The 27,232-nt window shown below is 39.1% G+C and overlaps 1 protein-coding gene across 3 annotated transcripts in view; it reads right to left on the bottom strand.

Moving 5' to 3' along the window:
* CLDN12 (claudin 12) overlaps positions 1-27,232 on the bottom strand; it is an 83,149-nt gene that overhangs the window by 22,465 nt on the left and 33,452 nt on the right. Inside the window, exon 3 of one of the 3 annotated variants that reach the window (XR_013995322.1) lies at positions 15,827-15,873. The exons of the other annotated variants lie outside the window; for them this stretch is intronic. The gene's annotated coding sequence lies outside the window, so the exon portion shown is untranslated. The remainder of the gene's footprint in view (positions 1-15,826; positions 15,874-27,232) is intronic. 3 annotated transcript variants of the gene reach the window in all.

Raw genomic sequence — 27,232 nt, forward strand, 5'->3', positions numbered from 1 at the left:
CAGATGACTTACACCTACTAAATAGGGAAGTCTGGGTTCTAACCTAATTAGTCTGCTTCTGCGCTGGTAACTAATCCTCCAAGACTGATCCCAGACCCCTCCAATCACAGGCCAGCAGAGGGAAGGACTTACTCCAATGTAAGGACTTACTCCAATGTAAAGAACCTCCCCTTACACACTGCCTGAGAGCAGGAGGTGTATCCCAGGCAATCTTTTGTTTGTTAACCAAAAGAGTTCAAACGAAGCCATTTAGGCAAGTCTAAGACTGAAGTCACTTAGGCAGAATGAGTCCTGTCATCTTTGTTGTGTAAAGGCTAGAACTGCAAAGTCAAGACCTAGATTTAAGGATCACAAACCCAGAGACTTCTGATTTTGGTTTTCAGTTCTTGGAGTTTCTAGGAATCAAATCCACGCCACCTAGCAGGATTTTTTTGTTTTTGTATTTGTTTTTCCCTCTAGCAGAGTTTCAACTGCCAGAAAGAAAAACCTGAACCTCTCAGAGAGGAGATTCCCAGGCCTCAGTAACCAAGTTCACAACTTGGTTGTGAACTGATTCTAAAGCAGTGCAGTTCCCAGAAGAGACATTTTCCCTTGTGCCTCTCTCTGATGGGGGCTCAGAAAATAATGGAAACGAGAGCTCTTTCACAGGCTGAGCCTGGGGCAGCCAGATTGGTAACCTGTAACTCACAGCTGGGCCAGTGAAACTCAACAGAATATCTTCATATCATGCACACTCTCTGAGATTCCAGACTTAATGCTAAGGGGCAATAACTGACAATGACCTTGGGTAAGTACATTTAGTTGAGTGTTAGTTGCATTATTTAGTTAGCTGCAAGAGCATTTTTTTAAATGTAGGGATGGGGAAAATAAAATGTGCATGTCTTGAAAGGTCAATGGGTGAAATACAGTTGACTATGGTTGAGATAGGGCCAGGCAAGGCCTCCAAGAAAAACCATTAACCGCCAGCTGAAGACAAAGGACCAGTAAATCAAGATGAGATAAGGAAACCCAACAGAATCGGCCAAGGCCAAGATGGTAGCAAGATTCACTTCCAAGTAACCTCTAGCCACATTATATAGTCATTGTAATGCATACTAAATGTATTACATTAGTAATACATACTAAATGGAACTTCCAGAGAGGACCATACAAGGACAAAGGGGGTGGGATTCTACCCATGATTCTCGGAAAAGCCCACCCATTTCCTGGAACTAAGAGAATATTAATCCCTTTCATTTCCATGTAAAATATCTACCAAATGAAAATTACAGCCACACCTCAAATCGAGGTTGTCTCTAGCTAGGAGGCAATTTCTGTTCTGCCTATGGAGAAAATCTTTTTTCAATAAACTACTTTCACTTTATTTCCTGGCTCACACTTGAATTCTTTCCTGCGCAAAGCCAAGGACAGACCCTCTTTCCTGCAACATGGCAGTTTATTTTTTTACTCTGTCTGACCAGCTTGTGTAACCATCCCTTCTTCTGGCAACTGCCACCACTTTCCTTTGTGGACCTCTTCTCCCAATTCCACCTGATTCTGCAGCTGTCACTCAGCTTTGCCCCCCACCCACTTCCCTACTACTGGGATCATCTGACCCAGGCAGTGGCACTCAGGGTAGCTCATCCCTCTGGCCCAGGAACTAGTGCTGAATACCAGACCCCAAATCAGGCCCATTCGAATCTTTTTCGGAGTTGTATACAGACATTGGGAGAGACTTGCTAGGAGCCAGCATCTTCCCCAGCTATGTGGAGAATGTCCACTTGCCATAGAAGAAAATGACATCAATACATAGAGGGAGGCAGAACTGGGAGATAAAAAGAGAGGAAATGAAAATAACAACCTTTTGGATTCAGTTGTATACGAAGCCAAGGCCAGCCCCGGACATCACAATTTTGTGAATCAATAAATTCCCCCTTTTATTAAATTAGTTTGAGTTGGGTTTCTGTCACCTGACACAACAGATGTGACTAATACCTTAACTAAATCTTCTGAACTAAAAGTCTTCAAAGAGCAGAACTCCACATTACCCAGAGGAACAGTACTCAATATTCAACATCCCTAAATTGGTAATGAGTAAATTAAGATGAATTACATGGATTTTTTTTCCTTGTCATTTAGGAAAATGATCCACGTAAATACAAAGCCATTGACAACTTCAGACTCTTAAGAGAGTGACAACTGAGAAGTCAGCTAAAGGACTTTAGAAGACTGATTAATATTGCTTCATGGGGAAACTAGAGTATTTGTCTTAGGGTAGAACTCTGTGTTAATAAGCTTATGTGGATATCCAAAATTGATAATTTTATAAGCAAATATTAAAATGAAAAAATGCAGAAAGGGGGAAGGTACATAATAATATTTAGTGGTTTGCTGACATTGTATAAAACAAATGGTTTAATATTATGCTCCAAAAACGTATTAAATAAGTGTAATTGTGCAAAGGGGGATTTTTAAGTAATAGACATTGAAGGTATCAAAAGAGCAATGACTGATTATTTAAGTGCAAATGATAGATTCAGCGGACATTACACAGATTGAGTGGTGTTTTGGCTTTGGCTTTGTTTGGCAGGTGAATATGTACACTCTACCAAAAAACAAGACCTCTGAATGGAAGAATAATATAATTTCAAAATGAGTGCAACAGATGTAATACCAGTTCATAAGAGAAAGTGTCTCTCGTTAGAATGACTGGATATGATCTCTTTCAGGGAATAGGCAGGATTTGGTCCGAGCCTTGAGGAATAGGCCAAATTTGGACAGAAAAGAATACGCCTTAGACACACAAGCCATGGCAGACTGAAAGAAAGGATTCACCATGGCAGGAGAGAAAATCTGCCGTGCCTTAAGTTTGTGAAATTATTTGGAAAGGTAAACTTTTCTCAGATTGTGATGGGGTTGTGTTTTATCTTAACACTTGGGATTCATCTGAAGGATTTTGAGCTAAAAGGTGACATAATAAAAGTGCTAATTTGTGATAATGAATAAGGCATCAGGAGGGACTCCAGGGACTGGGCCCCAGGAAGTCTAGGATTGTTCCAGTTGAAAGAAAAGAATGGAAGGACCCATAGACCTCCGTGAACTGCAAATAAAGTAAGATCAAGGAGCCAAAGATTTCAAAAATTACGTCTGGGAGAATGTTACCAGAAATAAGGGGTAAATAAAATGAGATTTTGTGTGGAAGAAAAATTAAATTCAGTTATAGAGAGTTTGAGCTTGAGGTGATGAAGAAATGTCAAACAGCTATGAGTGTGACCCCAAGGTCGAGGGGCCATTAAGTCTAAGAATATGAAAATGAGATTTCTGTACATGCAGGTATCAGCAGAGGCCATGGCAGTACCTGAGATAGCACACGAGTGAGAACATAGTATAAAATAATGCTTCGGAGTACAAGGAAGGACAAAAAAGAGGAGTTGGTAAAGAAAAGGGAGAGGTGAGGGAAGAAGCAGGGCAGAATAATGTATAAAGTCTGGATCACCAAGGCAGGAACAAGTTTCCAGAAGGTATGACTAATTTGAAAGGTCATTTGTAAACTCTTTTTTTTTTTTTTTTTTAATTAATTTTATTGGGGTGACAATTGTTAGTAAATTTACATAGATTTCAGGTGTACAATTCTGTATTACATCGTCTATAAATCCCATTGTGTGTTCACCACCCAGAGTCAGTTCTCCTTCCATCACCATATATTTGATCCCCTTTACCCTCATCACCCACCCCCCACCCCCTTACCCTCTGGTAACCACTAAATTATCGTCTGTGTCTATGAGTTTTTGTTTCTCATTTGTTTGTCTTGTTCTTTTTGGTTTATATACCACATATCAGTGAAATCATAGGGTTCTCTGCTTTTTCTGTCTGACTTATTTCACTTAGCATTATTCTTTCGAGATCCATCCATGTTGTCACAAATGCTCCTATATCATCTTTCCTTAATGCCGAATAGTATTCCATTGTGTATATGTACCACAACTTCTTTATCCATTCATCTATCGAAGGACATTTTGGTTGTTTCCATGTCTTGGCCACCGTAAACAAAGCTGCAATGAACATTGGCGTACACGTGTCTCTATAGAGAAATGCTTTTATATTTTTGGGGTAGATACCCAGGAGAGCGATTGCTGGGTCATATGGTAATTCTATTCGTAATTTCTTGAGGAACCTCCACACTGCCTTCCATAGCGGCTGCACCAGTCTGCATTCCCACCAACAGTGTATGAGAGTTCCTTTTTCTCCACAGCCTCTCCAACACTTGTTATTATTTGTTTTGTTGATGAAAGCCATTCTGACTGGGGTGAGGTGATATCTCATTGTGGTTTTCATTTGCATTTCTCTGATGATTAGCGATGTTGAGCATTTTTTCATGTGTCTATTTGCCATTTGTATATCCTCTTTGGAGAAATGTCTCTTCAGGTCCTCTGTCCATTTTTCAATTGGGTTGTTTGTTTTTTTGTTGTTGAGTTTCATGAGTTCCTTGTATATTTTGGATATTAGCCCCTTATCAGAGGAACTGTTTGCAAAAATCTTCTCCCATTCAGTTGGTTGCCTCATTATTTTGTCAATAGTTTCTTTTGCTGTGCAGAAGCTTTTCAGTTTCATATAATCCCATTTGTTTATTTTAGTTTTTACTTCCATTGCCTTTGGAGTCAAATTCATAAAATGCTCTTTGAACCCAAGGTCCATAAGTTTAGTACCTATGTTTTCTTCAATGCAGTTTATTGTGTCAGGTCTTATGCTTAAGTCTTTGATCCATTTTGAATTAATTTTGGTACATGGTGACAGATAGCAGTCCAGTTTCATTCTTTTGCACGTAGCTATCCAATTCTGCCAGCACCATTTATTGAAGAGGCTGTCTTTCCTCCATTGTATGTTTTTAGCTTCTTTGTCAAAAATTATCTGTCCATATTTATGTGGTTTTATTTCTGGGTTCTCAATTCTATTCCATTGGTCTATGTGTCTGTTTTTCCGCCAATACCAAGCTGTTTTGATTATTGTAGCCCTGTAGTACAAGCAAAAATCAGGGAGTGTGATACCTCCAGTATTGTTCTTTTTTTTTAATATTGCTTTGGCTATTCGGGGTCTTTTCTGGTTCCAAACAAATCTGATGATTTTTTGTTCTACTTCTTTAAAAAATGCCATTGGGATTTTAATGGGGATTGCATTAAATCTGTATATGGCTTTGGGTAATATGGCCATTTTAACTATGTTGATTCTTCCAATCCATGAGCACGGAATGTCTTTCCATTTCTTTGTGTCTTCTTCAATTTCTTTCAAAAATGTCTTATAGTTTTCAGCATATAAATCCTTCACATCCTTAGTTAAGTTTATTCCTAGGTATTTTATTCTTTTTGCTGCAATTGCAAAAGGAATTGTTTTTTCTATCTCTTTTTCTGAGATTTCATTGTTGGTATATAGGAAAGCAATGGACTTTTGTACGTTGATTTTGTAGCCAGCAACTTTACTGTATTCATTGATTGTTTCTAGTAGCTTTTTGGTGGAGTCTTTAGGGTTTTCTATATATAGCATCATGTCATCTGCAAAGAGTGACAATTTAACTTCTTCATTCCCAATTTGGATGCCTTTTATTTCTTTCTCTTGCCTGATAGCTCTGGCGAGGACTTCCAACACTATGTTGAAAAGCAGAGGTGATAGGGGACAACCTTGTCGTGTTCCTGAACGTAGAGCAAAGGGCTTCAGCTTTTCACCATTAATTATGAGATTAGCTGAGGGCTTGTCGTATATGGCCTTTATTATGTTGAGGTATTTTCCTTCTATACCAATTTTAGTAAGTGTTTTAATCATAAATGGATGTTGTATCTTATCAAATGCTTTTTCTGCATCAATTGATAGAATCATATGATTTTTGTCCTTTATTTTGTTTATGTGATGTATCACATTGATGGATTTGCGAATGTTGAACCATCCTTGTGCCCCGGGGATGAACCCCACTTGGTCGTGATGAATAATCTTTTTAATGCATTGTTGTATTCGATTTGCTAGAATTTTGTTTAGGATTTTAGCATCTGTATTCATCAGAGATATAGGTCTGTAGTTTTCTTTTTTTGTGTTGTCCTTACCAGGTTTTGGTATCAGGGTAATGTTGGCCTCATAAAATGAGTTAGGGAGTACTGACTCTTCTTCAATTTTTTGGAAGAGTTTGAGCAGGATTGGTATTAGATCCTCTTTGAAGGTTTGGTAGAATTCACTGGTGAAGCCATCTGGTCCAGGACTTTTGATTTTGGGAAGGTTTTTGATGACTGATTCAATTTCCTTACTGGTGATCGGCCTGTTAAGATTTTCCAGTTCTTCATGATTCAGCCTTGGAAGGCTATATGTTTCTAAGAACTTGTCCATTTCTTCTAAGTTATTAAATTTGGTGGCATATAGTCCTTCATAGTATTCTTGGATAATCCTTTGTATTTCTGTGGTGTCCGTGATAACTTCCCCTTTTTCATTTCTGATTTTGTTAATTAGTGTCTTCTCTCTTTTTATCTTAGTGAGTCTAGCCAAGGGTTTGTCGATTTTGTTAATCTTTTCAAAGAACCAGCTTTTTGTCATATTAATTTTTTCTATTGTCTTTTTGTTCTCTATTTCATTTAGTTCTGCTCTGATTTTTGTTATTTCCTTTCTTCTGCTGACCTTGGGTTTCGCTTGTTCTTCTTTTTCTAGTTTTTTAAGGTGTAACATGAGGTTATTTATTTGGGATTTTTCTTGTTTCTTGAGATAGGCCTGTAATGATATAAATTTCCCTCTTAAAACTGCTTTTGCGGCATCCCAAAAATTTTGGTAGGATGTATTTTCATTGTCATTTGTTTCTATGTATCTTTTGATGTCTCGTCTCATTTCTTCTTTGATCCAGTCGTTCTTTAAAAGTATGTTGTTTAATCTCCATGTATTTGTGTTTTTTCCTGCTTTCTTTTTGCAGTTGATATCCAATTTCAAAGCTTTGTGATCAGAGAATATGCTTGGTATGATTTCAATCTTCTTAAATTTGCTGAGGCTGATTTTGTGTCCCAATATATGGTCTATCCTTGAGAATGTTCCATGTACACTAGAAAAGAATGTATAGTCTGATGTTTTAGGATGAAGTGCTCTATATATGTCAATTATGTCCAATTCCTCTAATGTGTCATTTAGGGCTGCGATTTCGTTATTTATCTTCTGTTTGGATGATCTATCCATAGCTGTCAATGATGTATTTAAGTCCCCTAGTATAATTGTGTTTTGGTCAATTTCTCCCTTTAGTTCTGTTAGTAGTTGCTTGGTATATTTCGGTGCTCCCTGATTGGGGGCATAAATATTGATGACTGTTATGTCTTCTTGTTGTATAGTCCCCTTTACCATTATGAAATGTCCATCTTTGTCTCTTGTTATCTTTTTCACCCTGAAGTCTGTTTCATCGGAAATAATTATGGCTACACCTGATTTTCTCTGGGTACCATTTGCTTGGAGTGTCAATTTCCACCCTTTCACTTTGAGTCTATGCTTGTCCTTGTAGCTGAGATGTGTCTCTTGTAGACAGCATATGGTTGGGTTTAATTTTTTGATCCAATCTGCTACTCTGTGTCTCTTTATTGGTGAGTTCAGTCCATTTACATTTAGGGTGATTATTGATATGTGAGGATTTCCTGTCATTCTGTCTTTAGTTTTCTGGTAAGGCTGTGTCTCCATTGTTTCTTTGCCTTTTTGTTGTTGTCTGTTATTTCTGTGTGGTGGTATTCTATGATGTTTCCCTCTGTTTCTTCTTTTATTACAGTATATATTTCAGATTTGGATGTTTTTTGAGTGGTTACCCTTGAGTTTATGTAAAAGAAAGTTTGATATTTAGAGTATTCCAGTTTCTTCAGTACGCTTACTTTCTCTATTCCCATATTCCAGTTCAGGCCTTTACGCTCCCCCTTTTTATGTTTCAGTTGCCACAAGTTGTCCCTGTTGATGGTGGTCTAATAGCCTCCTTTAGTATTTCTTGTAGTGCAGGTCGTGTATTAGTAAATTCCCTCAGCTTCTGGATGTCTGGAAAGGTCTTTATTCCTCCTTCATATCTAAAGGAGATCTTTGCTGGATATATTATTCTTGGCTCATAATTTCTCTCTTTCAATAGTTTGAATATTTGGTTCCATTCCCTCCTAGCTTGTAGAGTTTCTGCTGAAAAATCTGATGATAATCTAATGGGCTTTCCTTTGTAAGTTACCGTCTTCTTTTCCCTGGCTGCCTTGAGGATTCTTTCTTTGTCATTGATTTTAGACAGCTTCAATACAATGTGCCTTGGTGAAGGCCTGTTGGGATTGAGGTAATTAGGTGTTCTATTTGCTTCTTGGATTCGAGGATCCAGTTCTTTCCACAAGTTTGGGAAGTTCTCATCGACGATTTGTTTGAATATATTCTCTGTTCCCTTCTCTCTTTCTTCTCCTTCTGGTATGCCCATTATTCTTATATTGCTCTTTCTGATGGAGTCAGAAAGTTCTTGTAGAGTTCTTTCATTTCTTTTAAGTCTCAAGTCTCTTTCTTCTTCCCTCTGTGTAAATTCCAGGTTCCTATCTTCGATGTCACTGATTCTTTCCTCCATCTGGTCAACTCTACTACCTAAGCTGGATATTTTATTGTTAATTTCTTCTATTGAGTTCTTAATCTCCAGAAATTCTATTTGGTTCTTTTTCAAGATTTCAATCTCTTTTGTAAAATGCTCATGGTGTTCTTTGATTGTGTTTCTGAGTTCATTAAACTGCCTTTCTGTGTTTTCTTGCATCTCGTTCAGTTTTTTCAGAATTGTGATCTTGAATTCTCTGTCATTTAAATCACAAATGTCCATATCTCTAAGTTCCTTTTCTGGAGACTTTTCACTTTCTTTCTGAGCTATCTTGTTGCCTTGGTTATTCATGGCAATCACTGATTTACTATTTCTCTTCCTAGACATCTACAGGAGTGGCTTCTGCAACAGGTTGATAGGTATGCGAAGAGCTTTTGAAGTTCCAAAGCTCTTTCTGCACCAGATTCAGAGCCCGTATGTTTCAGCAGTTCTGTTTACTCCTGCAGGAATCCGCCCAAATAGGTGGGGCCAGGGGCGGGGTGAGTTGTGAGAGGTGGCCCAGAGCAATGGCGGCGACCACCACCACAGCCAGTCCTGCTTCCACAGCTCCCTCCCCTTTGCCGGAACTAGTTGAGCTGCGAATCTGTGTCTGCGGTCCACAGTTCTCAAAGCAGCAAATATTCTGTCCTTTGATCCGACACTGCTACTTTATCGCTTCTAGCACCGAGCAGGTGGGGGCGGGGCGATCTCTGGGAGGGTAGGGAGGGGGCGGCTAGTCTCCGTGCCTAGGGCTTCCGTTCTCCGCTCGGCAGTGAGGGCTTAAACCACCGATTTCAGCCCTCTTCCCTCAGTCTTTGCTCCGAGGTCTGCCGTGAGCGAGCGTTGGGTTCAGCGGTTTTGTATGCTGCCCCCTCAGCCCTGTGGGCCGTAAGCGGAGCCCTAGCAGTCCGAGTCCTTCCCTCTCCCGCAGTTGCGGAAGATCCGGGAGCAGCGGGCTCCGAGCACTGAGCTAGGTCTGTGTCCTACGCCCGCGAGGCTCCGTCTCCGCACTTCTCCTCTCCCTCCTCCCCCGCTCGCGCGATTCACCCACCTGGAGGTGAATTCAGTAGTCGGCGTCTTCGTCTTTCCTGTCTGCTGTGCAAGGAGTCCTTTGTGGAGTTATTGTTGTCAGATTCGTTGTAAATTCCAGGGGAGCGTTACAGAGGCTCACCTCACGCCGCCATTTTTTTCCAGAATCTGCCCATTTGTAAACTCTTAATCAGTTTGCTAAGGATTAAATCATTGTGATACGGAAGCAAAGGTAGAATAAGGACTTTAGCTGCTAAGAAACGAGAAGGTTTTGTTTTGTCCCATTTCATCTGAACTCAGAAAGGAAGGAGCCAATGCAGAGAAATAGACTAAATTTGTCATCGAGGAGCAAGGAAACGAGAAAGGTTCTGAGTTTGTGAATGTGCATGAGTTTCCAAGTATGATGAATGCATGGAGGTAAAGACTAGGGGATTAGCCTTGGAACCAAGGATTGACTTAAGGGGGAAAAGCGTGTAAAGGAAAAGACACCGAATTGCTTCAGAAGAAAAATGAGGGAACTTGAACCTGACAGATGGCCTTAAATTTCTGAAGGAAAATCAAGCTCCAGAAGAATGGTCATGCCAAGAGCAGGTAAGGTGTTGGGAATAGTTGCCTTGGAGAATAATCCATGAAACTGGTTCTCCACTTTTTTTCCATCTCAGAAACTCTTGACAGGTGATATCCACATGTTCACTGGCATATCCAGAGTTGAATCCATGACCCTGTCTACCTTCCCTTACTCCATGCCTAATACACACACACACACACACACACACACACACACACACACGTTTTTACAAAAAACAAATATCAAAGTGGCATCCTTGTGAGGCTTGAGGTATGACGTTTACAAATGCATTTTACACGCATGTGAGTAATGGTCACTTTCTATGAACTGTGCAGTAGATGAGGTAGGCTGTGGGAGATTCAAAAAAACCCCTTTGGCTTGCTGTAACTTCATTCCTTCTGTCCCAACCAATACTCCGTATCAAGATGCAATGAATGAGAAAGATGTGATTATGGAGAAAACCTAGAATCTATTCTGATTTATTTTTTAAGTCAGTTGCAAAACTCAGTCTTTACCTGTAATTAGCAAAAAGAAATAACAATTACTTATGACAGTTCTCATCATTGTGACACTCTGAATACTATCATTCCAGGAATTCACCAGTGACATAATAATGATTCTGAGCAACAATGAAAGCCCAGCAAAAGTTCTCTAAGTTTCTTAGCATGGTTTTTGAACTTTTATTTCTAATGAAAGAGAAGATATCAACAAAAATATAATGTTTTTCATATGCTGTTTTTATGAGTTGTAGGTTGGGGGTAGTGCTGTAAATTAGTTGCTTTTTATGAATTTGTTTTTGGCAAGAATGTCTTCCAACTCTAGGAAGGCTAGTCACATATCACTGAACCACAAGGGAATGTTTTGGATGGAATCTGAGGAAGATTTCCTTATAGTTAAGAAGGGTAAGCATATAATTTATCATTCAAAATATTTTTGGGAATGAAAAGGAGCAGGTATAACAATTTCACCAAGTCCATGCTGGTGAATACCACCATAAAGTAGGACAGTTCTAGGCGTCCCAGTGCATCTATTCATCTTCCTAACGGCCCAGGAAGAATTCAGATATTATTGGGTACTTACTTTATACCATCTATAAATTCCGGCTCTTTGTCTGGGAGTATGGCAGAAACGCTCGCTGAAAGCCTGGCATCCTTCCAATTTCTGGGAGAAGAGGGGATCTTTTGCCAAAAGATAACACCCTGATTCTGGGTTGAACAGGTGGAATTATCTCTTAGTTCTTTTCTATGAGGTACTTGGAATATAATAAAAATTGTACTCAAATATACATATCCCTGAAAATAAATCCATGGTCATTTAATCTATGACAAAGGAAGCAAGAATTTACATTGGGGTAAAGACAGTCCATTTAATAAATGGTGCTGGGAAAATTGGACTGATACTGCAAAAAAATGAAGTTGGACCACCTTCTAATGCCATATACAAGAATAAACTCAAAATGGATTGAAGACTTAAATATAAGACCCAAAACCAAACAACTCCTAGAAGAAAATATAGGAAATAAACTTGCAGACATTACCCTCAGTAGTATTTTTACTGACATATCCCCTTGGGCAAGGGAAGCAAAAGAAAAAAATAAACAAATGGGACTTCATCAAACTAAAAAGATTTTTCACAGCAAAGAAAACCATCAACAAAACAAAAAAGACACCCTACTGAATGAGAGAAGATATTTGTCAATGATACATCTGATAAGGGATTAATATCCAAAATTCATAAAAAAAAAAACTCATACAACTCAACACCAAAAAAACAAACAACCTAATTAAAAAATGGGCAAAGGACATGAAGAGACATTTCTCCAAAGAGGACATACAGATGGCCAACAGACATATGAAAAGATGCTCAAACATCATTAATCATTAGAGAAACGCAAATAAAAACCATAGTGAGACACCACCTCACTCCTGTTAGAATGGCTATCATCAATAAATCAACAAACAACAAGTGTTGGCGAGGATGTGGAGAAAAGAGAACTCTTATGCACTGTTGGTGGGATTGCAAATTGGTGCAGCCACTAAGGAAAACAGTAAGGAGGTTCCTCAAAAAATTAAAAATAGAACTACCTTATGACCCAGCAATTCTACTCCTAGGTATCTATCTAAAGAAATCCAAAACACTAATTTGAAAAAAATATATGCACCCCTATGTTTATTGCAGCACTATTCACAATAGCCAAGATATGGAAACAACTGAAATGTCCATTAATAGATGATTGGATAAGGAAACTGGTACATTTATACAATGGAGTATTACTCGGCCATAAAAAAGCATGAAATTTTACCATTTGCAACAACATGGATGGACCTAGAGACTATTATGCTAAGTGAAATAAATCAGACTGAGAAAGACAAATACCATATGATCTCACTTGTATATTGAATCTAGAGAACAGAATAAATGAGCAAACAACAGAAATAGACTCAGAGATACAGAGAAAAAACTGATGGTTGCTAAATGGGAGGGGGTTGAGGGATTGGGGAGAAGGTGATGGGATTAGAAAGTACACATCGGTAATCACAAAATAGTCACAGAGATGTGAAACACAGCATGGAGAATATAATCAATAATGTTGTAAAGTTTATGTAGGGTCCCAGACAGGTACTGGACTTATCAGGGGGATCATTTCATAGATCGTATAGATGCCTGACCACCGCTCTGTATACCTGAATCTGATGTAGTATATTGAATGTCAACTATAATTATATGTGTGTGTGTGTGTGTGTGTGAGTGTGTGTGTATATGTGTGTACATCTATATATAAAATATTTTCATAGGATGTAAATCACAGCATAGGGAATATAGTCAATGACACTGTAACAGCTATGTAAGGTGTCAGACGGGTAGTAGATGTGGGGGAGGGTTATCACTTTGTGAGGGAGTAAATGTGTAATCATTATGTGGTTTTGTACACCTGAAACTAATTAAAAAATAAAATTAAAAAGACCTTACACACAAAATTAAAATTTAAAAAATTAAAATTAAAAATTAAAAAAAATACCTATCCCCAGAACTGTGATAATGACTTATGTTTGCAAATTTTAAAGATAAAGTGACTTACCTTGCTACATTATAGATCATGTTGCTACATTATATGTATGTTAAATATAATTTAAACTTCTAGTGGTTCAAGCATTAATTCAATTCAACAGTTAGTGAATACTGTCATGTACCGAGAAATGTGTGTTACAGATGCAAAGATGAATAAAACATGCATTCTCTCCTCGGGGAACTAAGAATGGGAGAAAGAGAAATATGCAAACAATTTATATGAATTACAATTGAAAAATGTGCATGTTTGTGATCCAAAGCAGAGATAGGGGAACTGGAGGAAGTATTCTTCTTCCTTTAAGGAGAAGGGTAAGAATGGATAAGGATGGGTAAGAAATGGCAGAAATTTTAGCAGTTTGGGGAGTAAAGTTTACAAGTAGGGCCTCTAATTTTATGTACAAAATCAGAGACAAAGTCATATATTGAGAATGAGTGAGTGTGGGATAGAATGGGAACTTTAAGGATAGTAACAAAGTTTTGGAACTGCTATTGTGGAAAATTTTAGAAAATGTTGCTAACCAAAGGCAAGTAATGGATAGTATTTGGGCTCAGGTGAGACCAGAAATTGTGAATTTGTAGTTGCACTAACGTAGACTTTGATGCAACACGCTCCAGTAGCAATCAGCTAATAATGCATAGCAAATGAACAGATAGACCACATGAGCAATCAGGGCTGAGGAATGTAGATCCAGCACAGTTAAAGGTAAGATGGCAAGGCCATTAAGGTAGTGGTGGTTTTGCAACCCCCAGTAAAATAATGGGTCTAGACAAGGACCATCAAATCTGCTAACATCACAAAATGTCAGACAACAAACTTTACTTGCCTCCTAATCAAAGAGTTCAGCATGAAATATTCCTGCCAAAAAATTAAACTGAATCTGATCAAGGCTCCATATGTAATTACCAGTTTACAAGAACAGGAGAACAGGGAAGAGAGGAACATGATAAAGCTCATCATGGAGCTATGACCAGCAAAATCCAGATTGTGGGAAATCAATAGGAGAAACAACTCAGTAAGTTGCAATAAAGAAAAAAAGAGAGGGAGAAGTAACATATAAATAAAAAGAGATTTAATGGATATATTAGCCAACTGTAATGTATATAGACTTGGTTCAAAAGCACTTGTAAAATGATGAAACAAGAGAAATGTGATTATTTCCTGGATGCTTAATGATTTTCAGAAGTTATTGTTGATTTTTAAGTGTAATAATAGACTTGTAATATTTTAAAATGAAGTCTCATATATATGTATATATATACACATATATATATATGATCACTAGATATAGATAAATAGATAGTAGATTGGTAGATAGATAGATAGATAGATAGATAGATAGATAGATAGATAGATAGATGGTAGATAGATAGATATTTGTAAATAAAATGCTGTGATATCCATATCATTATTTGCTTCAAAATAATCCATTTTGGAAGAGGGGGCATGCATGAAATAAGATTGGCCAAGATGGATATTAAGAGTATAAAGTTTTTTTATACTGTTTTCTCTGTTTGAAAATTTCCATTGTAACAAACAAAGAAAGGTGCCCATTCAAGTGAACAGCCATGAGAATTCAAAGGGAGGAAGGGAGTCCATATGAGAGAGCCAATGAGTTAAAGGAAAAATGAGAAATTGAAGAATTAGAGGATGGTCTTGTCTTGTTGAGGCCAAAAAGTAAGAACACGGTAAGGAAATAAGAATGCGAGGGCCACTGTAGATCATGCAGGATGGAGGACGTGGCCCTGGGAGTGACTTCCTAATGCACAGAGCTGAGGAAATCAGGACACTGCAGGACAGAGTGTGTCTGGACCATTGTCAAGTGTGGAGAGCACATAAGGCTATGGCAGGAATCAGGTGAAGAAGTCCAAAAGCCCTGAGCTCATGACTTCATTAAAACAGTGGAATGGCCTAAATGAAGATAAATAGGGGCACAGGTGGTACACCCAGACCACTATGACAGATCCCAATTACTAGAGTGCGCCCTTTTCTAATTAGTGATTTCGTCTCTCTGTCTTTGGTGTTAATTGTCAGTTCTCCAATACTTGTTAGAGTAAAAGTCTTGGAGAGGGTTGCTGCAAAGCTCTTTGTAGCACCATTTCCCTCATTACTATGACATTTCTGCTTTCTTCCAAACCTGAAATGAAAAATAATGATGTCAGATGCCTAATGATTTGAGAAAGGGACCTTAGCTACCTTACGGTTAAGGAACAGTGCATCATCCTTTTTAGTCTTTAGGGAATAGAGTAGCAAAGAAATTTTCATTATATCTCAAAGGGTTTATGTTTTCCTTATCTTAGAAAAAAATTCTTGCCAAAGTCAGTATAACCTTTTATCGTGCAAAAAAAAAAAAAAATTGCTGTGTTTTTGAAGTATAATTTTCTAGAAGGAAGTACATATTTGTATTAAATTATTTCCATTGTTTATTTCTAGATCTTCGAAGAATGGTTTGAAATGCAGAAGTACATCTTAATAACTGCTATTAGTCATTCCTATTATAAAAAATTGTGTAAAACAAAGTTTAGCGTATCTTTACACTACAGCTGTAAATTGTGTGACTTTATAACATTCCCAGAACAATTTCCTCATATGAAAGTTAACTTACTTTTTTATCTTTTATGCATAATTGACAATTTTTCTTTAACTCACATCCTAAAAAACAAACAAAAAAATTAAGTGCAAAACGTAAATACAAAGCCTATGTAGTGTTTAATTTTATATAAAAGTACATTTCATTTAGTCATTCCTGTTTCAAGGCCTATTCATCCATACCACACCATTTTACTTCATTATTTTCACATATCTAGAAAACTTTTCCCATCGGTACTATTTAAATGTTAACTCTTTCTTATTTTCTCCTGTTACTTGGAAAAATACAAAATGGCATCATCCAAATTTCATTAGCCAAATAAGTTGTAAAAAATGACTGCTGAAAAATAATGAGAAATAAATTGTCAATATCACTGTATATTTAAAACATCATACTTTAAAAACCTCTTTTAGTGATTCCTTTGTTATTCAGCATGGTTTTTCCAAGACATACCTGGTTAACTAGTCCTTTAAATATTTTTTTAAAAATCCTTCTTGTTTTGTGAAAAAAATAAACAACAAAATTTGTGCTTGAAAGTTCTAGAATAAAAAATATGAGTTCGGAAAAAAGCATTTTGATGGCCCTGTTTATGACTCCAACATCTCTGTAAAGTAAGTAGGGTCTGAAATTAATACCCCAGCTGTCTGGTGATACAGTAACAATGAAGTCATTCGCTGTTATTTTGGGGACAGGGTTCATAGGCTCTGCAGAAAAAGTCAGACCTTCCTATTTAATTTCAAATTGTTTGATTGGATACAGATCTGATTTGGCTGGGGGGAAAATTTATAATAGTTTTTCAAATTAAATCCTATTGTATATTACTTCCTCCTACCCAAAAGTACCCCTGAAATTCCCAAGGGAAAAGCTGAGTGGAGGAAAAGGCAAGGTAAATGGGAAAGAGAAAGAGTCTACTGCTTCAGCCACATTGGGGACAGCTGGCTTTAGGCTTACTTCAGGGGACAGGAGCAGGGAAACAAAAGGCACATGACTCAGCCACCATTCTCCAAATTCTACTTGCTTCCCACAGCTTTGTTGTTGTTGTTAGCTTAAGTTTTTATTTTTGAATAACTTTAGATTTACAAAAAAATTTGCAAAGATTATACAGGGAATTCCTCTACACTCTTCACCCAGTTTCCCCATTGCTAACATCTTCCATTACCATAATACACTTATCAAAACTAAGAAACCAACACCGATACATTACTTTTAATTAAACTCCAGATTTTATTGGGATTTCATCAGTTATTACACTAATGTTCTTTTTCTGTTCCAAGATCCAAGATACCACATCGCATTTAGTCATCATGTCTCCTCTGATCAGTGGCAGCTCCTTAGCCTTTCCTCGTTTGTCATGATCTGGACAGTTGTGAGGAGTATGGGCTAAATATTTTGTAGCATGTCCCTCAGTTTGGGTTTGTCTGATGTTTTCCTCATGATTACACTGGAGATGGGGTCTAGGGGAGAACACTGCAGAGGTGAAGTTCTCTCCTCATCACATCATGTCATCAGGTATGTGGTTTCAACATGGTTTTCATTCAACTGTTCTATATTGAAACACATTAGAGAACGCTGAAGACATAGGGCTGCTGCTAGCACTCGTTGAGGATACAGGGCATCTCTGTGTGAACGTGGAAAAGGCACACGTCTGAAAGAATCAATTAGAAAAACGCTCACCCTTTCTGAGCAGACACAGCCAGAAACCTGGCCTAATGGGAAGCTAAGCTGGCCTTCACTGTCAGGTTATATGAAACCCTTATTAAGCAATTTATAAACATAGATTTTTTTTTGTAAACAATTATAGCTCATCTTCACAATCTTCAAAGGTGGTTATTATAATCCCCACTATACTGATAAAGAAACTGACCTCAGAAAAGTCAAATAACACATTGCAGTTCACTTGCTAATATGACAGAGTATGGATTTGCGTCCAAGATACCTCCTGTTTTGCTAACTAGCACGTCTTCCTTCTCCTCCCTTTGCAGAACTGCTCCTTCCTCAGTTCTAAACACATATAAGTAGTAGGACAGGTTAACTGCCCTCTCCTATGCAAACTTGCTGATCACAGCCAGGAGCTAAGGCTGCACATCTAAATTAAACGGGGCTAATACCACCAGACCGCACTCATTAGTCCAGCGAGAGGGAATATGATCACATCAGACCAATCAGAATCCTCCCCCCATGACTTAGAAATTGGAACTTGAGGGTTAAGGGATAGTGGGGAACTTCATTCTCTTCGCTTGGAAAGCTGAGAGGATGTGGGCAAGGGAACTGCCAGTGGCCATGAATGAAGTTCTGAGGAAGAAGCTATTAAAGTAGGAGAGAATGGAGTTGACAGGCAGAGAAGAGAAAACAGAAGAAAAAATAGGGAGTTGATGGTGATTCGCTCATGTCTGACATCTGCTGCACTTCTACTTTCCTCTTATTTCATTCAAGAGAGACAAAATTACATTTCTCTCATATTTATAATCTTGGTTTCTTACACTGTATCTAAAAATGTTCCAGTGAATATAAAGTCCATAGCCTTGTTTCTTTCCACTAAGTCCTGATATTTTCCTTCTTTTCATTCCTGCTACTTATTCTTTTTCCAAAATTAAAACAGGATTATCATCTTTATATAGTTATAAAAGTTCAATATAAGAAATAAGTATACATAAAAATCAACTGAAATTCCACCATCCAGATTCTTCACCTTACTTTAAGCAAATTATTTCTATGAACTGAAGTTGGATTTTGCCATCATTCCAAATAGTTCCAACCATGAACTCTTCAATTGCAATATTCTATTCTCTGACTAGAATATCCTTCCCTTCCCTTCCCTTCCCTTCCCTTCCCTTCCCTTCCCTTCCCCTCCCCTCCCCTCCCCTCCCCTCCCCTCCCCTCCCCTCCCCTTCCCTTCCCCTCCCCTCCCCTTCCCTTCCTTTCTCACATGCACTTTGACATCACTCAGATCCTCACTTAGCTTCACCTTTCCACTGCTTCCAAATCTGGCCCTCATGTCTTCATTACCGTCATAGAGTAAGTCACCTGTTCTGGATGCATCTCAGAAGTTTAGACTGAGCATTTACATAACTAACCAGCAATCTTTCTTATAGTCTTTCTTGCTCTTATTGGGTAAGCACGTGATGGAAGAGACTGAGAAGTTTACCAGGGGAAAGAGTGAAATCCCACCTCCTCCCAGATATCAGCAGCCGCTAGGCCAGAGGACGGAAAGAAAGGAAGCAGCTAGCAGAGCCCAATACAGTAAGTTTACTTAGAGTGCACATGACAAATATGCTCACCATTAGCAGAAATAAACAAATAGATAAAAATAAAGAGAACGCCTGGAAGCCTTGCCTCATCTTCAAATTATTTAGCCTTCAATTTATTTCCTTGGAGATATCTGCCTTTTCATCTCATTCGGATATCTTATTATCTTGACTTTGAGACTTATTTCACTGAATCTAGTTCTCATTTGGTGGTTCTCTAGCTCAAAGAACTTGTTAGGGAATTTTCATCTGTTCCTTGAATTATGTTCTCTTCTTAGGTAGATAATTTGTTTTCGACATGCTATCCTATACTCCTTAATTTCATTCTTTATTGTGTTAGCTATGCAGTATTTGCAGAGCTGCTATATTGCTTTTTTAAATCTTAACCACCTTACCACTGTCCTTGAGATTTTTTTCTGAAAAACTAGTTTTATGGTATTTTATATTCTAATCACTCGATTGTTCTCAGCATTTGACAAAGGGAGAGAACTCAGGTGGTGCTGTGCTAGATTTTATTAGACTATCTGCACTTGACACTCTCTTCTGAGGTTTTGCTATTTTCCACTGCCAGGGTTCACTCTAGCTAATTGGAAGTGTTTCCCATTTCCATAAAGGGAATAATTTTGGATTGTAGATATGTCCCTAAATCCAGTTTGTAGCCCACGAATCTATGTTTCTATCAGAGTCAGGCCACTGTTCAGTTTCTCTGTTTCTCTTATTTCTCCTCTGTAACCATTTCCTCTCTTGATTTTCAGAACAGAGTAAAGAATAGGACACTCACCCAGTTTGCATCTCTCCAGATCTGGGAGTATTACTGAAAACTCTTGGAATTTAATGACTCACTAGTTACTTCTAAGGGGTGATGGTGGCATTTTGAGCATAACCATGGTGTGCTATTCTATTCTGATCCATAATCTTCCATTTTTTTACTTGGTTGCCACTTGCCTTTTAGATTATGCTCCTTTGTTTCTGGTTGCTCCTGGTGAAAGAATTTCTCTACATTTTAGTGCTTTTTTAATTCATTCATTAGATATTGGGGAAGAAGATTCTTAACCCAAAGTTCCAAGTGCAAACTATAACTTCTTGCGATATTGCTTACCAAGCTCTCAAATATAAATGAACATAAATGTTAAAAGGCCTGCAGATCAAAGCAACCTGATGTGGGGGAGGTCTCACTGTATGTGGGATCATTCACAAAGTCCTGTGGTTTCCTGTGGGAAAAGCTTATCATTCAGAGCCCCAGCAGGGATACAGGTGGAGATCTAAGTGAGGGGTTAGAATCCTTTTCTCAGTTTTAGAAGGGAAGGAATCATTGTGTCTAAGAAACCATAGCCTTGTTAGATGGGAAAGTTAAAGGCAAGCACAAAGGGGAAACTGCCCCAGGCCAGGAAGCAAACACTCGGAGGAGGCCTCGGGAAAGCTGAGCCAGGCTTTCCCAAAAGGAAGCTGCTTGCTCACAAACACTGACGAGGGTTGGTCAGCCCTAGAACTGACTGTGTTATCTGTGATTCTTGATTTGTTTATGTTGACTCCCTTTTTGTTCTACCTCAGCATTTTAATAAAATCTTTTGAAACAATTCTAGTATGACCCCAGTTTACTGGGGAACAAAGGGAAGGATTTGTTTCTATTAATGTGTGGCCTATGTTTTTAGGCACTATTTGTGGGGAGAATAGAGATGGTACTGGAATGCTGTTACTCTTGGAGTATGCAAGAGGAAGACCAAGTGGTTAAAAGAGAGAGAAATCGGGAAACAAAACCAAGGGAAACAAGCCAGGCCTTTTGATTCAGCATCTCACCTCCCCCATGCTCTCAAAAGAGAGTCTCAATTCGGTGCAAAGCTGAGAGCTTTCGGTTTGATTTTGGTTAAGGAAGACTGACTCGCTTACAGATATTAACATTCTTTTAGACTCCGGAAACCAGACAGCAGTAATTATTCTGTCTTATAGTCTTCATAAAAATGGCAATCTTGGCTCTACAGGGCATTTTCCAAGTAATTCAAATTCTGTCTTTATTTATGTAATTCCAATTTCGGTTTCTAAAAACCTTACTTCCGAGTTCATGAATTCAACGCAGCAGTTTTAACTTTTCAAAAGTTCTTCAGTTTGGGAGAGGAGCCAGGGGAAGTCTCCAAACCAAAGCAATTATTTCTTAAGACTCAAATTAAGCAATCTATTAAGATCTTAAAACACTTAGAAAGACTAGCTATGGCCATTGAGTGAAGTTTGATTAGAACAAACCCCAACACCTTATCCACAGCAGAAAGCATAGGTGCTATATATCTACTAGGTCATGCAAAAAGTGAGGGGGATAAACCTGCTTTCCCAAATTTAAAACGATTTTAATCAATTTTTCTCATTTCAGATAAGAAAATTCATTCGAGCCCAATTTAACTGGATTTCACCAAAAACCGTCAGGAGCCTTTAAAAATGTTTTCCCGCCAATACCAAAGGGCAACTTTAGAGAAGAAAATCTCAGCATGCCAGGGTGGCGCTATGGACGGCAGCGGTGGCACCGCGGGGCACCAGCCTTTGGGCTCGGGATGGCTCACCGTCCTCCACAGAGTTTGTTCTCAGCTTGCTCCTGTGTCTGGAGATTTGGGAGAATGTGGCCCCATTCTCTGAGAAGCTCATAAGCAGTTGGATGAGAACGAGGGAGAGGAAAACTGGCAGAAGGATTTGGCCCCATGTCCGCAGCCAGCACATGGCTCCTCCGCCGTGGGTTCCACAGGCTCCCAGCCAGGGCACCTGTGGTGGGCACAGGGTACTGGGCTGGACAGGCGGACCCTGCTCAGGGGCTGTGACCTTCGCAGCCCCGGGTCCTGAGGCAGCCCCTTGCAAGCCCTGGACACCAGCATAATGGCAGAACTTTAGAACTCTTAATGTTCCGGCCAGAACGCGGATTGTTCATAATGCCATCAGGTCTGCACTGGGTAGGGGCTTCCTAGGGCCCCCACCACCGGGTACAGTTCACCCACTCGATTTAATCGATTGCCTCTACGCCGTGGTTTCTTGGAGAAAGGCCTGGATTCTAATTTCTACCACTCAATAGTGTGTAAAGCAGCTGCACCTTTCAGTGCTGCTTTCCTCAGACGTAAATGAACCTACCATCCACTCCACCCTGTGGGGGGTGTGGAATTAAGTGGTGAGGTCAATGAAACTCACAGCTCTTTAAATCCTTGATCTTGTCCTTGATGAGTCTGTGGCCCTATGACATGCTCTGAGTAGTTTCCCAAAGCATGGTGTATTTTAAGTGGTATACAGGTGAATGTCTTATTTTCATACTTATGCATTTATTTTTAATGTGTATCAGAAAAATATAACTAGTAGCTATAATGATAATGGCAACAATATAAACTTTTGTTTTAAAATAAATCTATGTAAAAATGTCAAGTTTCAGACCTATAAATAGTACTACATGATTTAAAGGATATGGCAAAAATGGTGATGGTGGTTCCAGAATGACTGAAATGTGAGCCATATTGCCCCAGTATGGGAGGTGGAGGGAGGAATGGGGCATGGAAACTTGTCCTTGACTAGGCCTATCTTTTTCAAAAATAAATGATGGAGTTATCCCACGGCATCCCTGAAATGTTGATTGATTTAGACTGCTCCTTGAGGACTATGGACCTATCACTGATAATAAAGATGGGGAAAGGGAAGAATGTGCAGAGGTCCAGACTGCTTTTTCCTTGTCTGTTTGCAATGCAGAGAACAGACAGAGGGTTATTAGCTGTAATAACAGAAGTGCTCTTAAAAAATGACAAGAAAAGGACTACAAGAAAAACAATAGGAACATGGACCAGAAACGTGAAGAGTCCATCTACAGAAAAGCAAATCCAAGTAAGTCGATGAATAAATGTGCTTAAAAGTATATTTTAGGCAAGATTGTGGAGTAAGTAAATGCTGTGCTTATCTCTTCTCATCACTGTCTCAAAATTACAACTAAACTACAGAACAACCATCATTGAGAATCACCTGAAGTCTAGCTGAACTGAAGCCCTATAACTAAGGACGTACAGAAGAAGCCACCTCTAGACTCGTAGGAGGGATGGAGATGTGGAACAGGCTGGTCTCACACCTGCGGGTGACCATTAAAAATCAGAAGGGACATCTTGGCTGTGGAGGTTCCACCCCCCCACCCCAAGGAGCAAGGGGTCCCAGCCCCATACCAGGCTTCCCAGCTCAGGGTTCCAATGCTGGGAGAGAAGTCTCCACAACTTCTGGCTGAGAAAACCAGTGGAGATTGTGGTGAGTGAAATGGAGGGCAGCTGAATTTCCAGGCGTTCCTTTTAAAGGGCCCACACTTGGACTTACTCACTGATGGACTCACTTGCTCTGAGCTCCAACAATGCAGTGGCAGCTTGAAAGGCACCAGGGACACATGGGGAGGAACTAAATTGTGTGGCCTCAGGAAGAGAGCTGGAGGGGCAGCTTTCACCTGGATGGAAGAGCTGGCAGAAGTCATTGTTTTTTTGTTGAGCCCTTACACATCCCAGCATGCAGACACAAGTGGCCAACATATCTGAGTCTCCATCAACCTGTCTAACACTGTTTGTTTACCCTGAGTCTCTGAAACCCTGCCCCGCCCAACTTCCTGGCCCACCCAAGCTGCTTCCAGTGGCTTTTCCATATAAACAGCTTGTCTTGGCACTTGCTGCAGACTGTGCTAAAATCTCTCAAAGGATAAAACCCAAACAAGCAGCATCTAGCTTCAGCATATCCCCTACCTCTAGCTGAGCAGCCATAAGCCCAGCACTAGGAGCAGCTGGCATCGGTTCACAGCATCACCTCTCGAGGCACCTCCAAGCCCAGAGCGAGCCGCGTCCATGGGCAGATTGCTTTGTGGCTCGTGTCAGATAGCCCGGGCAGGCCACTGGCTACAGATAAACTTGGCCTGTGGGGGCTCCCTCCCAGGAGGCTTCTGGGCTGGCATGCCCAGTGGCCAGCTTCAGACCCAGCCAGAACATTGCCGGGCAACCTCCAGAGAAAACATACCCAAAGGGCACAAGGTCAGGCACCAGAGCCCTGCTAAAGCAAATCCTGCTTCATAGGGCCAGCCCCTGCACAACAGCTCCTCCACTGCAGTCACGGCCAATCCTCACAACCAATGATCCCAAGGAGCAATCCTTCCCATTGAAGTGCAAACAGCAACCAAGGCTCAACTACAACAGATGGGCACATACAACCCACAAAATGGACACACCGGGAATACCCAGTGCAGATGCCCAAGAAGACTGCACCACTGAGCCCCAGCATATACCTACTACATACGGCCATTCTACTAAGCCCATTACATAGGGCTGCTAAGGGGAAATAGCAGCCCTATGTAATACATAGAAACAAACACAGGGAGGCAGCCAAAATGGGAGGCAGCCAAAGAAACATGTTTGAAATGAAAGAACAGAACAAAGGTCCAGAGAAAGAACTAAACAAAATGAAGACAAGCAATATACCAGATGCAGAGTTCAAAACACTGGTTATAAGGATGCTCGATGATCTCAGAAAGAACTTCAACAAACAGATAGGAAACATAAAAATGGATATAGAAAGCATTACAAAGAACCAGTCAGAAATGAAGAGTACAATAACTGAAATGAAGACTACCTCAGAGGGTATTAACAGTAGATTAAATGAATCAGAGGATCAAATCAGTGATTTAGAAGATAGCAGAAAATATCCAAACAGAACAGCAAAAAGAATCCAAAAAAGGAGCACAGTTTAAGGGGCCTCTAGGACAACATCAAGCATAACAACATTTGCATCATAGGGGTACCAGAAGTTGAAGAGAGAGAGCAAGAATTAAAAACGCATTTGAAGAAATGATGGAAAACTTCCCTAACCTGGTGAAGGAAAGAGGCCCAGGAAGTGCAGAGATCCCAAACAAGATAATCCAAACAGGACTACACCAAGACACATCATAATTAAAATGCCTAAGGTTAAAGACAAAGACAGAATCCTAAAAGCAGCAAGAGAAAAACAGTTAGTTACCTACATGGGAACTCCCATAAGACTGTCAGCTGATTCACAACAGAAACTTTGCAGCCAGAAGGGACTAGCAAGAAATATTCAAAGTGATGAAAAGCAAGGATTTACAACCAAGATTACTCTACCCAGCAAGGCTATCATTTAAAACTGAAGGACAGATAAAGAGCTTCCCAGACAAACAGACAAACAAAAAAGCTAAAGGAATTCATCACCACCAAATCAGAATTACAAAAATTCTTGGAGGGACTTCTTTAAAAAGAATAACAAAAAAGATCAAAAACATGAATAATAAAATGGCAATAACTATATATCTATCAACAATTACTTTCAATGTAAATGAATTAAATGCTCCAATCAAAAGATAGGGTGGATGAACGGGTAAGAAAACAAAACCCATACATATGCTGCCTACAAGAGATTCACTTCAGATCAAAAGACACACAGAGACTAAAAGTAAAGGAATGGAAAAGATATTTCATGAAAATGGAAACAAACAAACAAAAAACTGGCGTAGCAATACTTATACCAGACAAAATAGACTTTAAAACAAAGGCTATAACAAGAGACAAAGAAGGACCCAGTTATCCCACTTCTGGGTACTTATTCAAAAAAACCCAAAATGCTAATTCGAGGGGACATGTACATCCATATGTTCACTGCAGCATTGTTTACAATAGCCAAGATATGAAGGCAACCTGGGTGTACACCTATGGATGAGGGGATAAAGAGTAGGTGTATATATATATATATATACACACACATATATATGGATATATATGGAATATATATGGAATATATTCCAATAATGGAATATTGCTCGGCCAGGGAAGGAAATGGGTTCTCGCCATCTGCAGCAGAATGAATGGACCTGGAGGGTATTGTGCTGAGTGAAGTACGTCAGACAGAGAAAGCCAGATGCAATGTGAGTTGGCCTATATGTGGAATGTAAGGAACAAAATAAACAAACAAAACAGAAACACACTCATAGATACAGAGAATAGAGTCAATTGTGATAGCATGGTATAGTGTCAGATGGTTGCTGGACTTATCATGGTGATCGCTTCTTTAGATATATAAATGTTGCATAACTATTGTGTGTACCTAAAACTAATATAGTATTGTATGGTAGCTATATTTTAATAAAAATCTCTCTCTCTCTCTCTCTCTCTCTCTCTCTACATATATATATATATATATATATATATATATATATATATATATATGTACCAAAAAAATGGATACACATTTTAAGAGAATAATCTATGCTTGAGCAGTAGTTTGCTGTAATCAGAAGTGTCGGGATGTTGATGGTAACCACTTTGAGCACCTCTTGTAATTGCAGAAGTCAAAGCTTGTATTCATCTTTTGTTATCAGTATATATAAATATATATATATTACAATTAATACAGTTTTTTTTCTTTCTTAAAATGTGTATACATTTTTTTTGCACCCTCTGTATATTTTAAATATGCTAGTACTAAGAAATTGTAAATAGAAATAATAATGAGCTAGTACTTTGTACCCATCGGGTTAGCAAAAAATTAAAACAAAGCTAGCCATATTGCTGGTGAAGGAAGATACAAGGAAATACCATTATACCTTTTGGTGGAACAGTGAATTGTTATAGTGTCTTTGGAAAGCAACCTGGCAACAGCCATTAATACTGAAAATACATATATTCTTTATGTGCATGTTTTTGTTTGGGAATCTGCCCCTCACCGCTTCTCAGTTCTCATAATTAAGTGGGGCTCCAACACCTACCCTGGAAGTGGAGCTTGAAAACTAGACCTGAACAAATCAGTACATAGCATTTTCCCGGCTATCATGACTGGGTCAGGGGTGGGCATATAACTTAGAGTCGTCCAATCCAAGTCAATCTCAGGGCTTTTTGTTAAGAATGCTGGGACAAAGATGCTCATCTTTTCTGGATTCTAACTGTGAAAGCTTTAATTCCCATAGCTGCTGAAAGCCATCTTGAGATGATGGAGAATATGGCCATGAAAATGCCCTGCTCAGAGCCCAACTGACTGTTGTCCCTCAGATTCTTCTATTATATTCATGCCAAGGCCATGCTTCTTATAGGCGGCTCCCAGCCAAGATGGCAGGAGTATAATGCGGGATGCCTCCAGTAGGAGATTTTAGCTTGAGGACTCTCCATCCATCTGGATGAAATTTTCTTAGAGCTGGGCT

This window comes from Rhinolophus hipposideros, assembly GCF_964194185.1.
Source record: "Rhinolophus hipposideros genome assembly, chromosome: 18".
In the NCBI taxonomy this organism is placed as follows: Eukaryota; Metazoa; Chordata; class Mammalia; order Chiroptera; family Rhinolophidae; genus Rhinolophus; species Rhinolophus hipposideros.